Consider the following 15,431-nt stretch of genomic DNA (forward strand, 5'->3'; position numbering starts at 1 on the left):
CATTAAAGAAACTAAACACATAGGTAAAGAATAAAGTGTTTCACATTTGTTCCAGATGTTTTTCTTCTATTATACTTCAGAGAATAATTTCTAATCAAGTTTCTAGGGCAGCTGTCACCTGTCTAACTTCCCTTGATACCCCCACTGCCACTCTGGGTATTAACACTTCTCGGAATCATATTACAATATAAATGAAGCCAGCACAAAGAGGCAATGAAATTGGAATGGGTCACTGAAAATAAGATGGTCTCTTCTGTTCTTCAGACACTGATGTGGGGAGGAGTGGCAACTGCACTGTGAGGAGAGCCTCCCCATATCCCTGGGGCCGAGGATGTGAATAAAATCAGAAAGTAGGTCAGCTCGGTATGCACAGAATGCTAATGAGGGAAGGACCCAAGGTGCAATGCAGAGAACCACAAGATGGTTCCCTTTGCAAAATAAGAATTTTAAAAAAGTGATGCACATGTTTACTAACTATTGAAGCAGGTCATTCTTATCTTCTTCTATGGACTTATCCTAAAGATATGGTGGACTAGGAATTTTCCTAAAGAGGGCCATTTGAGGGGAGTGAGAATTATGGAGAATGATTGAATTTCATGGAATGGAATGGTCTAGGAGTTAGAGGACCTGGATTCAAGCCCCAGCTCTATGACTAACTTGCTGGGTGCTGTAGTGTGATTTCCTTTATCTATCTAGTTCTCAGTTTTCTTATCTGTTCAATAAGTGGGTTGGACTAGATGGTCTGCCATCTAGCTTTAATGACAAGGTCAAGGTTACTCAAACAATCACAGTAGGAGCCTAAATCTTTGTGTACCTAAATCAAAAGTCTTTGTAGGCTAGAGTCACTGACACTGGATCCAGTATTTCACTAGGATTAAAATCTTGACTTTACAATTTATTAGCTTTAGGTATATCATTGAACCTCTCTGATTGACCTACATCACTGGTGCCAAATTCAAATAGAAGTTGATGCTTGACAGAACATTGATTTTAAAAACCACAAATTAACATTATCTATGTTGTATTGTATTTTTATTTATTTTATATTAAATTTCCCAAATACAATTTAATTTGATTCCTGGAAACAACTAGGTAGTTAGGCCACCTAGGGGCCTCCAAGCTTTACACTTCTGTCATCTTCTGTCCTAGATGATTATTTTAGAGCTCTTCCAACTTTAAAACTGTAGTTGTTTTGGAAACATTAATAGCAGAATGAAAATTCCTTTGCAATATCTCGAGTGACTTGTATTTAATTCATACAAAATAGTCTGAAGAAATAGAGTGATTTTTTTTTTAATGCCTGATGATAGTAATAATAATGCTAGCAATTGCATTTATACAGTACTTTGAAGCTTGCAAAGCATTTTGCATGTTATTTCATTTCAATTCTCCCATCAACTCTGTGAGATAGGTGCTATGTATTCCTATTTTACAGGGGAGGAGACTGAGTCTGAGAGAGAGGCTAAGTGATTTGCCAAGGATCACACAGCTATTAAGTTTTTTAGGTAGTATTGGAATTCAAATCTTACTCTCCATGCATTGTGCCATTTAGTTTTTAAAAAATATATATAATTAAAGGATTACTGAGCTAGGAATCAAAAGATCTGAATTTAAGTGTTAGTTCTACTAATAGGTTGTATGATCTTGGGAAATCCAATTAGTCAATTTTCTTCCTGAGATCTCTGTTCTCTCATCTCTAAAATTAGAGGGGTGAATCCCATGGTTACTAAGGTTACTTAGAACTCAGAGCAGGAAAGAACCTTATGGAGCATCTATGTCTCTTTTATATCAGAGTCTAAGATTTATGATAAGTTTCAATTGCTCTAAGAGAGACAGGGTGAGTAAGAACAAGAGTGAAAGAATAATGAATGAATGAAGAAGGAAGGGAAGGAGGCAAAGAAGGAAAAAACCATCATCTTGTGGGCTACCTGCACTACAGATGAGTATTTCTAAATTTAATTAGACTGGCCCATAGACATCAGAAATGGTGCCCATTGGCTTATTTATCCATACTCAGTACCTTTTTAACTTGCTGGACCCCCAACAGATGCTTTTATGACCTCTGGGAATGCAAGATCCCTCCTCACTATGGTATGATGAGGCTAAGCTGTAGCTGGTCAGATCTAGACCACTGGAAGGAGGGAGTTCCTACACCAATATTATAGGGGAATTTGTGTCATAATTGCAATATAATTTGGTTATCTGAGCATTTCAGGGATAGAGGTTTTTTTCCTGTACTTCATAATGCAGATATTTGTCTCAGTTCTCCTTTTCTGATGTGGTCTTGCAGCCAGTATCATGGTTTGTTGCTAAGAGGAGCAAGGCTTTTTAAAGGAAGGGTTAGAGCCATCTGGCCAGTGTTTTATTCCCATTTGGTTTCTGAAATGGTTTATTCAAGCTGAATTTTCTTGACAGTAGTGTTGAAGTTAGCAAAAAAAATTATTGGACTATTAAACCAAGAAGGAATTTTCAGGATCACGATTATGGTATAATCCTCTCATTTGCTGTTTTTCTCTCCTCCTTTTTTTCTTTTTTAAGTCTTTTAAAAACAGTACCTTATTTTCCCAATTATTCCCAATGTAAATAAAGTTTTCAACATTAATTTTTGTAAGATTTTTGAGTTTCAAATTGTTTTACCTACCTTCCCCCCCCCCCAAAGACAACAAGCAATCTGATGTATGTTATATATGTACAATTATGTTAAAATATTTCCATATTAGTCAAGTTCTGAAAGAAGAATCAGAATATAAGGGGAAAACTAAGAGGAAGAAAATGTGAAAGTAGTCTCCTTCAATCTGCATTCAGACTCCATAGTTCTTTCTCTGGATATGGTTGACATCTTCCAACACAAGTCTTCTGACCTTATATTGGATCACTGTATTACTGAGAAGAGCTAAATTTTTTATAGTTGGTCATCATACCATTGTACTGTGTACAAGGATTTCCTGGCTCTGCTCACTTTATTCAGCATCAGTTCATCTAAGTCTTTCCAGGTTTTTCTGTAATCTGCCTGCTCATCATTTCTTATAGTACAATAGTATTCCTTTATTCATATGCTGCTATGTGTTCAGCCATTTCCCAATTGATGGACATCCCCTAAATTTTCAATTCTGTGTCACCACAAAAAGAGCTACTATAAATATTTTGAGATAAAGACTGCTTATTTATAATCTATAAGATTATGAATACAGGGCTGGAAGGAACTTTAGAAACAATCTAATCCAAATCACTCATTTTACAGATGAGGATAATAAGACCTAATGAAAGGGTAATGAATTAATTAACTTACTAGTGATATGTATCTGGAAGAAAGTGAAAGATAATGAGTTTAATTTTGGACATATCTTTATAGATACCATTTAGATTGACATAGATACCTACATGTCCAGAAGACATGTAGGGATGCTCAAGTGGATCTTGGGAGAGCAATGAGGGCTGAATAGGTAGATCTGAGCCCTCTCTACATAAAGATGTAATTGAACTGAAGGGAGCTAAGTAAGATAGAAGAGAAGAGGATCCAGGATGGACTTGGCTTCAAGTCTGAAAGACCTAAATTTAAATCCTACTTCCGAAAATTACCAGCTTTGTGATTCTGGGCAAGCTACTTTTAATCTTTTTCAGGCCCTGAGTTTCCTCATGTGTAAAAGGGAGCTCCTAATGGCAGTTACCTTACCTGGCTAGTTTGAGAATTTAATGAGATTAAGTATGTAAATCATATTGAAAACCTTAAAGGGCAATAGATTAGTGAAGTTAATAATAATAATAATTATCATTGTTATTCAGAAAAATAGTTTATGAAATCCCTTCAAAGAGCCATCACTATAGAATGGGCTATGAAATAAGATATGTTAATATATCAGATGCTCTGACAGAATCTTGAGAGGGTGAAACATTCAGAGGAAGTGAGTTTCAAATCCTAAACCTGATGCTTATTACTTGTGTGACCAATAGTTTGGTCATAGAATTATCAGGACTTTTTTTTAAGTTAGTGTTTGAATCAGACAAGATACTTTACATTAATAATCCCTGCTGCTGGAGCTCTTGAGCTCAGGAGTTCTGAACTCTAGTGGGCTAAACTAATCAAGTATCTATATTTTGCCCAGACCTACTGTGGTGAGCCTCTGGGAATGATGGCCACCAAGTTGTCTAAGGCAAAGCAAACCAGTCCATATTGAAAATGGAACAGATCAAATCTCCCATGTTAATCTGCATTGGACCAGCTCTGTATGTAGCTCCTTCCAGCTTAAATGTGTTAGGAAGACCCAGCCTTTTAAAAAACGAAAAATGGACTGGTGCAAGGTGAATAAAGCAACCTAAGAAAAATGGAGAATTTAGAGACACATCTAAGCACTGTTTTCCAAGAATGGGTATAGCCTACTGTGATTGTTCCTAGAGGATAGCCAGTGTCCTCTCCAAGAAGACGTTGTTTTGATACCCTTTAGAAAACCCTTTAGTTCCAGAGTCACAGAATTTGGGGTCAAATCCTGATAAAGTCACGCAGCTTAGCTGATCTTCACTGTAAAAATAAGAGGGTGGACTTTTTATACCCCCAATTCCTTTCCAACTCTAGAGCTGTTGGTCTGTGTTCAAATCCCACTTCTGATTATTTGGAACAAGTCATTTCTCCCTGGGTTTCAGTTTTTACATCCATGAAATAAAGGAGTTAAACTGCCATTTTTATCATGAAAATCTAGAACTCATACAGACCTAATTATCACATGTTTTGGTGAAAGCCTTGCTTTGGCAGGCTGAGAGTCATTGATGTAGTTAGGCAACATATGTCTTAAGCAGAAGAAAGTGTTCATTAGCTCCATAATTTGAGTTTAGCCACCTCAACACAGGGAACTGGCATGTTCTTGTACCAGTTTTCATCCAAGCATTTGTCACATTGAGAGTATGGGCAATTTTGTCATTAGCCCTGTTTGGCAAAAGGTTCATGAATCTGGTAGACTTTAATCCCCAGAGGACAAGTCTCAGGATCCTTTACAAGTGGCTTATAGGTTTTTAGAGTTGCAAGGGATCTTACGTATCATCTGTTTTCAGAGGAGATAAACTGAGACAAAGAGCTAAAGTGTCACATGTGGGAACAGAAATGAATCTTTCAGTTGTAAAGCCAGCCTTAGCTTCTTCCACCATTCAGGAAGAACTACAATATTAAATAAAAGACTTAAATGAGAGGGCTAGTGGTATTTAGTGAAAACTTCAATATCTAAGGGGCTAACCCCGAGTTAGTTCACAGCTAGCCTCTTGGACATCTTGAACATAACAAGTGAACGATTGGGACATTTTCAATACTAACATGCAATTGTATAAAAAGGAGTTCTATAATTGAGGCTATAGTTCTTGACTGTTCCTCCCATGCTTATGAATCCTAACTTTGTTCTTCATCCTCACTATCACTTCTAATCCCTCTCACTTTTTCCCAGCCTATGACCCCTGCACTGGCCACACTTGCTTTCCTTCAGTATCTTGATCTTTTGGTCAATCAGTTCAACTTCATTCTCTGCTCTACACTAGAGTTCCATACTTTTTTATCCAATTGTTGATAATCCCTTGTCAAACTTTAACCATGGATTACTCTCTCTGCTGATTTTCCTCTGTTTCATGAGCTGTCCAAAAAAGATGGAGAAAATCATGAAGCAAGGCTGACTGGCTGACAAAATTTTGGTTACATCAATGCAACTGAGTCCTCACTTCCCCAAGGCAACATTTTTACAGTTTTCTAATCAGTTTACTGTATTGTGACTGAGGAGGCCATTCTAAACTTTCATTTCTCCTCAAACCTTCTATGGCACCCTTCTTCCACCTCAGCTGAGGACTTCCCTCATATTTATAAAAAATTTGCTTGCTTAAGATTTGCTGAGACTGTTCATTTTATATCTTTCAGACAACTTCCTTAATTGTCCCTTTCTCCTCTATTTCATATGAAGAAATGGTCTTTCTCCTTGCTGAGATGAGCTCCTTGACATACACAAGTTGTCCCCTTCTATACAATCTTTTCTACCAGATTTCTCCTTTCTTTCACTGACTACTCTCATTAATCTTCTGTCTCTCCTCTGTCTACTGATTGCCTCCTTGCTGCCTCCAGATATTCCCATATCTTTCCCATCCATCTCTTATCTGGTAGCTATCATCCTGTATTTCTTGTCCCCTTCATAGTTAACCTCCTTGAGAGAGCCATCCACACTTAATATGGATGTTGGGTAATATGGCTTTGGGTCTCACCATTCAACTAATGATCTCTCAATTGCCAAATATAATTGCTATTTCTCATTCCTCATCCTTCTTGACCCCTTTTTGGTATTTGAAACTGTCAATCAAATTCTTTTGCCTAATCTGTTCTTCTAACTATTCATGAAACTTTTCTCTCCTGGTTTTTCTCTCATTTGTCTGACTGATTCTTTTCAATCTTCTTCTAGAAAATGCTCATTAACTGTGGATATACCTCAAGGATTTGTCCTTGATTCTTTTCTTCTTTCCCTCTATACTATCTCACTTGGTGAACATATCTGCGCTTATAAATAAGGTCAATTATCATCTTTGTGCAGATAATTTCTAGATTTAAATAGCTAGTTCCAGTTTCTAAATTCTAGACTTATGTTACCAGTTGCTTCTTGGTCATCTTGAACTGTATGTCCTATAGATATCTCAAATTCAGTATGTCTAAAACAGAATTTATCTCTCCCTTCCAATTTTTTTATTTTTATAATAATAGCTTTTTATTTTTCAAAATACATGCAAAGGTAGTTTTCAGTATTCCCCCTTGCAAAATCTTGTGTTCCAAATTTTTCTCCCTCCTCTCCCCGAAAGCAATCAATTCAATATAGGTTAAACATGTACAATTCTTCTAAACATTTCCCCACATTTATCATGTGCATTACTTTTAAATATATTCTATAATTGTCAGGTGTGCAAGAAAAATGAGATCAAAAAGAAAAAAAGCATGAGAAAAAAGCAAACAAAGAAAAAAAGGTGAAAATACTGTGCTTCAATCCATATTCAGGCTCCATAGTTCTCTCTCTGGATGTGGATGACATTTTCCATCCCAAAACTATTGGGTTTGACTTGAATCATTGCATTGTTGAGAAGAGCCAACCCATCACACTTGACTACCACACAATCTTGCTGTTATTGTGTACAATATTCTCTAGTTATACTCATTCCATTCATCATCAATACATGTAAGTCTTTCCAGGTTTTTCCAAAATCAACCTGCTCATTATTCCTTATAAAACCATAATAAGGAAGGGCTAATTAAATGCTCTACAGATTTAAAAGGATTTTTTTTTTTTGTTCCCCTCATGTCTCTAGTCCAGATGAGTGGAGGCAGAAAGATGAATGTCTCTGATACCATAGGATACATCATTGAAGCACTTGGGAGAGGGAAAGCTCTCTGGTGGTCACTAATCAGTTCTTCATAGTTTTCAAGCTGTTTGGTTTCAATTAGGTTTGAATGGTCTAGCTTTCAATTAGGATTATGTATTTCCTTGAAAAGAAAACATAAACAAAAACAAAGCAGTTGTTTATTTCATCTAAAATTAATCAACTTTAACTCTGATTGCCTCCACTCTTAGAATCCTGATTTTGTTCTGTTTTCTAAATGGGCCGCAGTCTTGGTGGAATCTTTGGGAATTTAATCCCATACTGTTGGGATTATCACTACCACCATCACTACCAACAGTAACCATGAGAATAAGTATGGTGATGATAATAATTCTTTCTAAAACTCTACATTTTTAGAAATTTCTAAATTACAAGAAATCCATGAGATAAGTAGCACAGGGGCAGCTAAGTGGTACAGCAGGGCACCAAGCCTGGTATCAGGAAGACTCTTTGTGAATTCAAATCTATTCTCAGACTCATTACTAATATGATCCTGGACATGTCACTTAACCCTGTGTTACCCATTATCCTCAGTTTCCTTATTTATAAAATTTATAAAATGACTTAGAGAAGGAAATAGCAAATTTTCCAATATCTTTAATAAGGAAACCCCAATTAGGGTCATGAAGAGCATGATTGAAAAATGACTTCACAACAACAGAGTAGTGCACTACTCTACCAACAGTACATCTGAATACATATCTTTCCACAAACCCTCCAGCATTGACTATTTCCATCATTTTCCATATTTTTCCATTAAAGTCATATAGTAAATGATAGAGCCAAGTCTAAAATGATAAGACTGAGAACTGGAAGGGACTGTTGAGATTATCTAATCACAGGGCCTTGAGATCAAAGAATTAGAACTGGAAGGCAACTTAGAGACCACTGAATCCAACTTTATCTTATGGATGGGGAAACTGAGGCCAAGGTTACATTACATAAGCTGCTTTTGATTTTTATTAGTGTGTAATAGGATAAATGAAGTGACATTCTAGGTGAGTGAATGAAAGGAAGAGCTAATTATGAGGTGAAATCTCAGAATTGCTTTGCTTTTCATTTGTCTTTTGTTAATGACTTAGAACATTTACATGGTTATTAATAGTTTATAATTCTTCTTTTGGAAACTGTTTTATGTGTATGTTTGACTATTAGAAAGTGATATTTCCATTAACTGAGTATATATCTTGGAGATTAGACTCTTATGAGATATTAGATAAAAGAATTCCTCAGTTAACCTTCCCATCATGATCTCAAAATGGTTATGGAACCTGAATATTAAAGACCATATCATAAAAAAATAGAAAAAAACCAGATCAAGTACCTTTTAGATGACTAGGCAGTAAATTCTTAACAGAACAAAGGATAAAGGAGTATACAAAACATAAAATGCATAATTTTATTATGAAATTGAGAAAAATATGTGCAAACAATATAATATCCTTTTCTTTGAGTAGCTTGTGATAATATTTGTGAAGCACTTTGCAAATCTTAACATGATACATAAATATTAGCTATTACCATTATGATTATTATCATTTTTGGTTATTCAAAGTCTTCAAGTTAAGGCTTAATAACATTTGTTGGCTCATTTGTTTAGGGAATTCATTTTCAAGAGAGCCTTTGGACATAATGGTTCTATCTACCACTGAAATTCTAATTTTAATTTCAGTGATATGGCTATATGTGATGTTGCCATCTGATTTTTAAATTCTGCTTTCATTGACATTTGAATGACCTTACATTTCACTTGTTTTATTCCAATAAGGAACTTATAGAATCGGGATTGACTTGAGTGTGGCCAAGCCCAAAACAAGGAATTCTATTCTTTCCTTTTGTGGCAGTTATCTAGCAGAGAAGTTGAGCGTATGGCTCAGAGACCTGTGACACTTCCTATCCATATCTCATGCCTGACATTTGCAGTTTTTACCAACAGACATTCAGACAATATGCAGAATAGCAAAAGCATAACCCGTATGGGACATATCATGCCATGTGATTTATTTTTGGGAAATTTGGGAATTTGGGGAATTTATTTTGGTGATAGAGGCAGAAATACCATTCTGGCTAAATTTTATAGAAATATGGGAGAAGCATCTTAAATTTGATCAACTTTTCTATTAGGTATAACATTCCATTGAAAATTAAAATCTTTTACCATAACAAAAAAAACCCCAATAGCTGACAAGTATTTTTGTTGTTGTTGTTGTTGTTGTTGTTGTTGTTGTTGTTGTTTTCTGGTATAGGAAACTTACCAAATTTGATCCAGCTATTTACTTAGCAAGTTTACATTTATTAAAAGAGATAGCATATATATCAAATGATCAATTTTTGTTAATCAGATACCATCTATGAAGAAAAGTGTTAAGAAATGTGGTATAATAGGAAGAACAATGAACTTGGTGCCAGGAGAGCTGGGTTCAAATTTTGGCCCAACACTTATCAGTTGATAGCCATTTTCATTTCACATCTCTGTCTCTGTTTTTTCATCTGCAAAATGAAGACAATAACAATTCTATTACTTACCTCATAAAATTGTTTGCGAGGAAGGCACTTGCTTAAAATATAATAATACTGAAAAGTATAAAAATGTGAGTTATTATTGGCAGCAATCACAGCTAAGTGTTTAATATTCTGAACTAGAAATCCAATGTGTTTTGGTGCAAGATTAGCCATCCTTCTGGCTCAATGGTGATGAATTTTTAAAAGTTTTGGAACCTTTTGAGAGTTTGTGTGGAGTAGTGGAAAGGACAATACCTGAGGGACAGAAGTTACTAGTTACTCTTGCAAAATGAAGGGGTTAGATCAAGGATCTCTAGGATGTACAGTTGCAAAGAATCATGAACTCAGGATCTCAGGTACCATCTTTGGAATCTTATCTCTGTCCTGAGTGACCTCTAAGAAAGCATTCATCCTCTCTGATTCTCATTACCTGGAAAATTAAAGGATTGAAGATATGACCTCAATGGTATCTTCTAGATCTGGGTTGGGGATCTAATGATCCTATTATATTCTCTGGTATGATGGATGTTGACAGAATATCAGCTCTTCTCCCTCTCCTCAAATCAGTTAGGGAGAAGTCAAAATGAAGAAAAAAGGAATAGGGAAGAAAAAGGAAGAAGCATTTTTATAGTTCCTACTGTGTCCGCATCTATGCTAATCATTTTGATAGGAGAAGGACCTAATATTTATATAGTGCCAGAAAATTTGCTAAGCACAGTAATAATAGTAGGAAGAGGAGGAGGAGAAAAGGGGGAGAAAAAGGAGGAGGAGGAATAGTGGTAGTAGTAGTAGTAGAAGGAGGAGGAAAAAGATGAAGAGGAGGAGAAATAGGAGTAGGAGTCAAAGTAGTAGGAGTAAGAGGAGTAGGAACAGCAGCAGCACCTAAAAGATTTTTATAGTGCTTTATAATACAAGACTTTACAGGAACTTTGCTAGTCGTAGTAGTAGTCATAGTAGTAATAGGTTTAGTAGCAGCAACAACAGTTAACATTGATATATTGTTTACTATGTTCCAGGAACTACACTAACATTGTAGCAAAAGTAGTAGTAGTAGTAGTAGTAGTAGTAGTAGTAGTAGTAGTAGTAGTAGTAGTAATAGTAGTAGTAGTAGCAGAGCAGCAGCAGTGGCAGCTAACATTTATATTGTGCTTACTGTGTGCCAGGAATTTCGCTAAGTGCTTTGCAATTATTTTCTCATTTGATCTTCACAACAACCCTTCATTTTACAGATGAGAATACTGAGACAGAGGTCTTGCCAGGGTCACACATCTAGTAACTATCTGAGGTCAGATTTGAAATGAGTTCTTCCTAACTCCAGGTCCAGTGATCCACCCACTATGTTGGAATCCAAGAGATTCTAAGCATGTACCACTGATTGTAAGATGAAGGTTCCAGGTGGTAACTACTATGGGAATTCTGTAGTAGGAGAGATTTTTGTAGGCCTGGAATAGCCAGGAAAGGCATGAGGGGAAATGACAGCTGGGCAGAGGCTAGAAGAACTTGCAGAAGTGGAAACGGGGATAGTCATGGTAGCAAGTGATACTAGTATTTCTTTGAATCAAATAGAATGTTTCAAGGCAGTTTGACTGCACTTTCTTGTGACCTGACCTTGGAGTATTCCGAGGTGACAACCATTCATTTTGGGCTACTGGAAAATTATAGTGAATACCTTCTCCCTTCTTCAGGCAGCCATCCCTTATAACAACAAAGCTAAGCAACAAAACCAAGAAACACACCAATGGAGTCTGAAAGTGTATATGTATACACATGTACTAGTCTCCACCTTGCAAAGAAGGGAGGGAGGTACATTCTCATATCATCTTATTTGAGTCCAAATGGGTCAGTGGGAAGACTCAGTTTTCTTCACTTGTAAGTTATATCATAATTAGGGTGACTCATGTCTTATTCTAAAGGTCATAATATTTCACTAGAGTACATTTATATAGTGCTTTATGGGAACCATGTGAGATAAGTAGTGACAATATTATTATATTGGTTTGATTTCTGAGAATACAGAGGCTCAAAGAAGGGAAAAGACCTCCCTGGAGTTGTAGTTAGTAGAATCCTGCCTCTGTTCCTTACTGCTTTTATGATCTTACAGAAATCATTTCATCTCTCTGGGTCTCAGTTTCCTCTGCGAGAAAAATTAGATTCTTCCTACTCCCTATCCCTATTTCATTCTCTAGTTTGGTGACATCATTGAGTCTCGAGATAGGCCTGGACAATGGGAGGGGGGAACAGTTGTATGCAAGGGCAGCAATACCCAGCACATAGTAGGTGGTAATGCTCATTTGCTTGAATTATTTTTGTTGTTGGTGATTCTAAAAATAATTCATGGAATATTATTTGCATCTTCCCATAAAGCACAGTATAAATGGTAACTTGTTTTTATAATTGCTCTGAAACCGAGGAGGTGATTTAATGTGGTAGAAAACCATGATTCGGAACCAAAACAATTGGGGTTAAATTATGGGACTGCCATTGCCAATTCATGCCACCTAAGGCATATCACTTTGCTTTGATTCACTGGTTTCCTCAGCAATAAAATGTAGATAGTAGCTGTCTTCTACTTCTAAAGGCTGTTGTGACAGAAATGGTTAATTTTCAAAGTTGTCTTACAAATGTGAGCTGTCTTATTTGTAAAATAGGAATAATGCTTTTACCGCCTACCTCACAGGGTTGTTGTGAGGAAAGCATTTCATAAATAAATGGCAGTACCCTGTTAATGTGCGTTATTTTATTGTGATTATTGGTTCTTCCTTTGGATGTGATAAGTGGAGGCTGGCTTCTTTATGTAACATTGCAGCCAAATGCAAAATGGTAGTTCTGAAATTATTTTTGACCCTCCCACTCAGCCTTCTTCCATCAGCTGAAAGTCATTTTTTTCCTCATCGTCAATCATAACACAGCATATATATCTTGTACATTTTTTCCACATGCTTTTTAAAATGTAATTGATTTCTATCTCTTTCATTTTGAAATATATTTCTCTACCCCTTCTTCAGGCAGCCATCACTTGTAAAAAACAAAGCTAACTAACCAAACCAAGCAACACACCAATAGAGTCTGAAAGTGTATATGTATGTGTATATATGTACATATATATATATACATAGTCTCCCTCTGCAAAGAAGGGAGAGTGATACATTCTCATATCTTATTTGACTCCAAATCATAATTATCATGATTATACAGTATTTGTTTGTTTGTTTCTTTTCGGTTGATGTTCTTTTCATTGACATTGCTATAATGATAGTGTCTTGTTTACCTTGTTCTGCTTGCTTCATTTTACATCAATTCATCTATCTTCCTATATTTTATTATATTCTTCATATTCATAATTTCTTATAGCATTGTACTCTTCCATCATATTCATTCATACACCTTGCTTAGTCATTCTCCAGTCAATGAGCATTTACTTTGTTTCCAGTTCTATGCTATTAAAAAATACAGCTATAAATATTTTGCTACATGTATCTTTCTCTTAACTTCCTTGTGGTATATCTAGTGAGATCCTTGAGTCACAGGACATCAGCATTTTTATCATTTTCTTTAAGTAATTCCCGAGTGTTTTCCTGCATGACTGGACTAAGTCTCACTTTCCCAATGGTGTATTAATGTGCTTAGCTTTCCCCAACCCCTCCAACACTGACTGTACCCCTCTTTTGTCATCCTTGCCTAGTTGCTAAGTTTGAGGTGGAACATAAAACATATTCTAATCTATGATAATTATGTGTTTACTTGTTCACCTCCCTATTAGATTGTGAACTTCTTGATGGCAGGGTACATGTCCTATATCTTTGTAACTCTCCCTGTTAACTGTTCTCTATGTAGTAGATACTTTATAAATGTTTGTTGAATGACTCAGAATCATTTGGTGTTTCAGTTGGAAGGGACTTCAGAGGTCACTTGTTTTAATTCTTTAAGCTAAGCATCTTTTCTGCATTATACTTATTAAGTGGTTATTTAGTCTTTATTTGAAGTCCCTTCAGAGAATAGGAGACTGTTGCCTTTGAAAGCAATTCCAATTTTAGCTTGCTCTGATTTTGTCTTACAATGAACCTAAGTCTGTGTCTCTGATATTTTCACCTATTACCTCATTCTTCTAGGGCTCTCAAACCCTAGGTATAAACCTTTTTCAGATAATAGCTATTTGATGTCCCTTGTAAATCTTTACTTCTCCAGGCTAAGCATTCCTGGCTTATTTTTAGTAAATCTTCATGTGATGTGAGCTCAAGTCAGCTGAGTCCATCCTAGTCCCTTTCCCTGGATGGATCCTAACTAATAAATTCTGTTGTTAAAGTACACTATCCCGAACTGAAACAATATTTGAAATCTGACTGGGGCAGGAAACAATGGGAGTACCACCTCTATGGCTGGTACTAGAGTTCTAAAAACTATGTCTTTTCTTGTATCTTAGGGATAGGATTAATTATTTTGGTTGTGATATCTCACATGTTGAATTATGTTGAGTTGGCAGTCCTCTCAAATTCCCAAATGTTATTCTTAATCAAGATTCATCGATCTGTTGATAAACAGGAATTCAGGGGCCATCTACTGAGCCCTATCATTTTGAAGAGTCCAGGAGGTTAAATGATTAGACAAATATCACCCAGTTAGTAAAGTATGAAGGTGAGATTTGAATCCAGATCTTGTTTCAGAGCATGTATTCTCGCCACTGTACCACACTGAATCCTATTCTGTGGATTCAGTCTTGTGCTAGATACTAAAGAGGACATAGGAGAATATAAAATACTGTCCTTCTCTACAAAGAATTTGAAGACTAAGTGAGGAGTTATGACTCACTCCTAAAATAGCCAGAGAAAATTAGGTTCAGAACTAGATGATACTAATAGAGATAAGAAGAGAGCTAAGAAACTAAAAAAAATAAAATAAAATAATAATAATAAAAGGAGCAATTGTTTACATCCATACAGAAAGCAGAACTCTTTCTTGGGACCTGAATTATCCAATTAAAGGATCCAGGACCCAAAGGGTAGAGTTAAGCCAAAGTCCCTATCATGCTTCTCTGAGAAGGCATGGGACATGACCTCTCGTCCTATGAGCAAGTGGAGGCAGCTGGAAGAGGAAGTAGTTTCTGGCTGAAAGCTGCATTCAGCAGTTGCTGACAAGAGTCCCTTATGGCCCGAGTCATGTCACAGCATAACCAGAGAAGGGCAAGCAAGCTGAAGGAGCAGGCTTTAGAATCTTGAAATCTTAGCCTCAGAGAATCGCCGTGTCTCTCAACAACACATATATAGAAATGAGTGTTCCTTATTAGTAAGAGCTGGTCCAGAATTGTGGATCAAATGTTGGAAAGGTAGGAAAATTTGAATTCAGATTTTTTTTGTGATACTATTTGTGCACCTATGGATGGACAAATTACTGAGACTTGCTGAGCCTCAGTTTTTCATCTGTAAAGTGGGAAGAATAATACTTCCTGATACCTAACTTACAGAAATAATGTATGTGAGGTACTCTGCAAACCTGGAAGTATTGTACAGATTCCACTTATTTTAATTGTTTTAATTATTGAGAGTGATGGC

At 36.2% G+C, this 15,431-nt stretch overlaps 1 protein-coding gene across 10 annotated transcripts in view; it reads left to right on the forward strand.

Annotated features, from left to right (window-relative positions):
• The window catches only part of ATP2B2 (ATPase plasma membrane Ca2+ transporting 2), a 653,989-nt gene that overhangs the window by 566,789 nt on the left and 71,769 nt on the right, over window positions 1-15,431 (forward strand). The window lies entirely within an intron of this gene.

The sequence above is a fragment of the Antechinus flavipes genome, chromosome 1, assembly GCF_016432865.1.
Source record: "Antechinus flavipes isolate AdamAnt ecotype Samford, QLD, Australia chromosome 1, AdamAnt_v2, whole genome shotgun sequence".
NCBI lineage: Eukaryota > Metazoa > Chordata > Mammalia > Dasyuromorphia > Dasyuridae > Antechinus > Antechinus flavipes.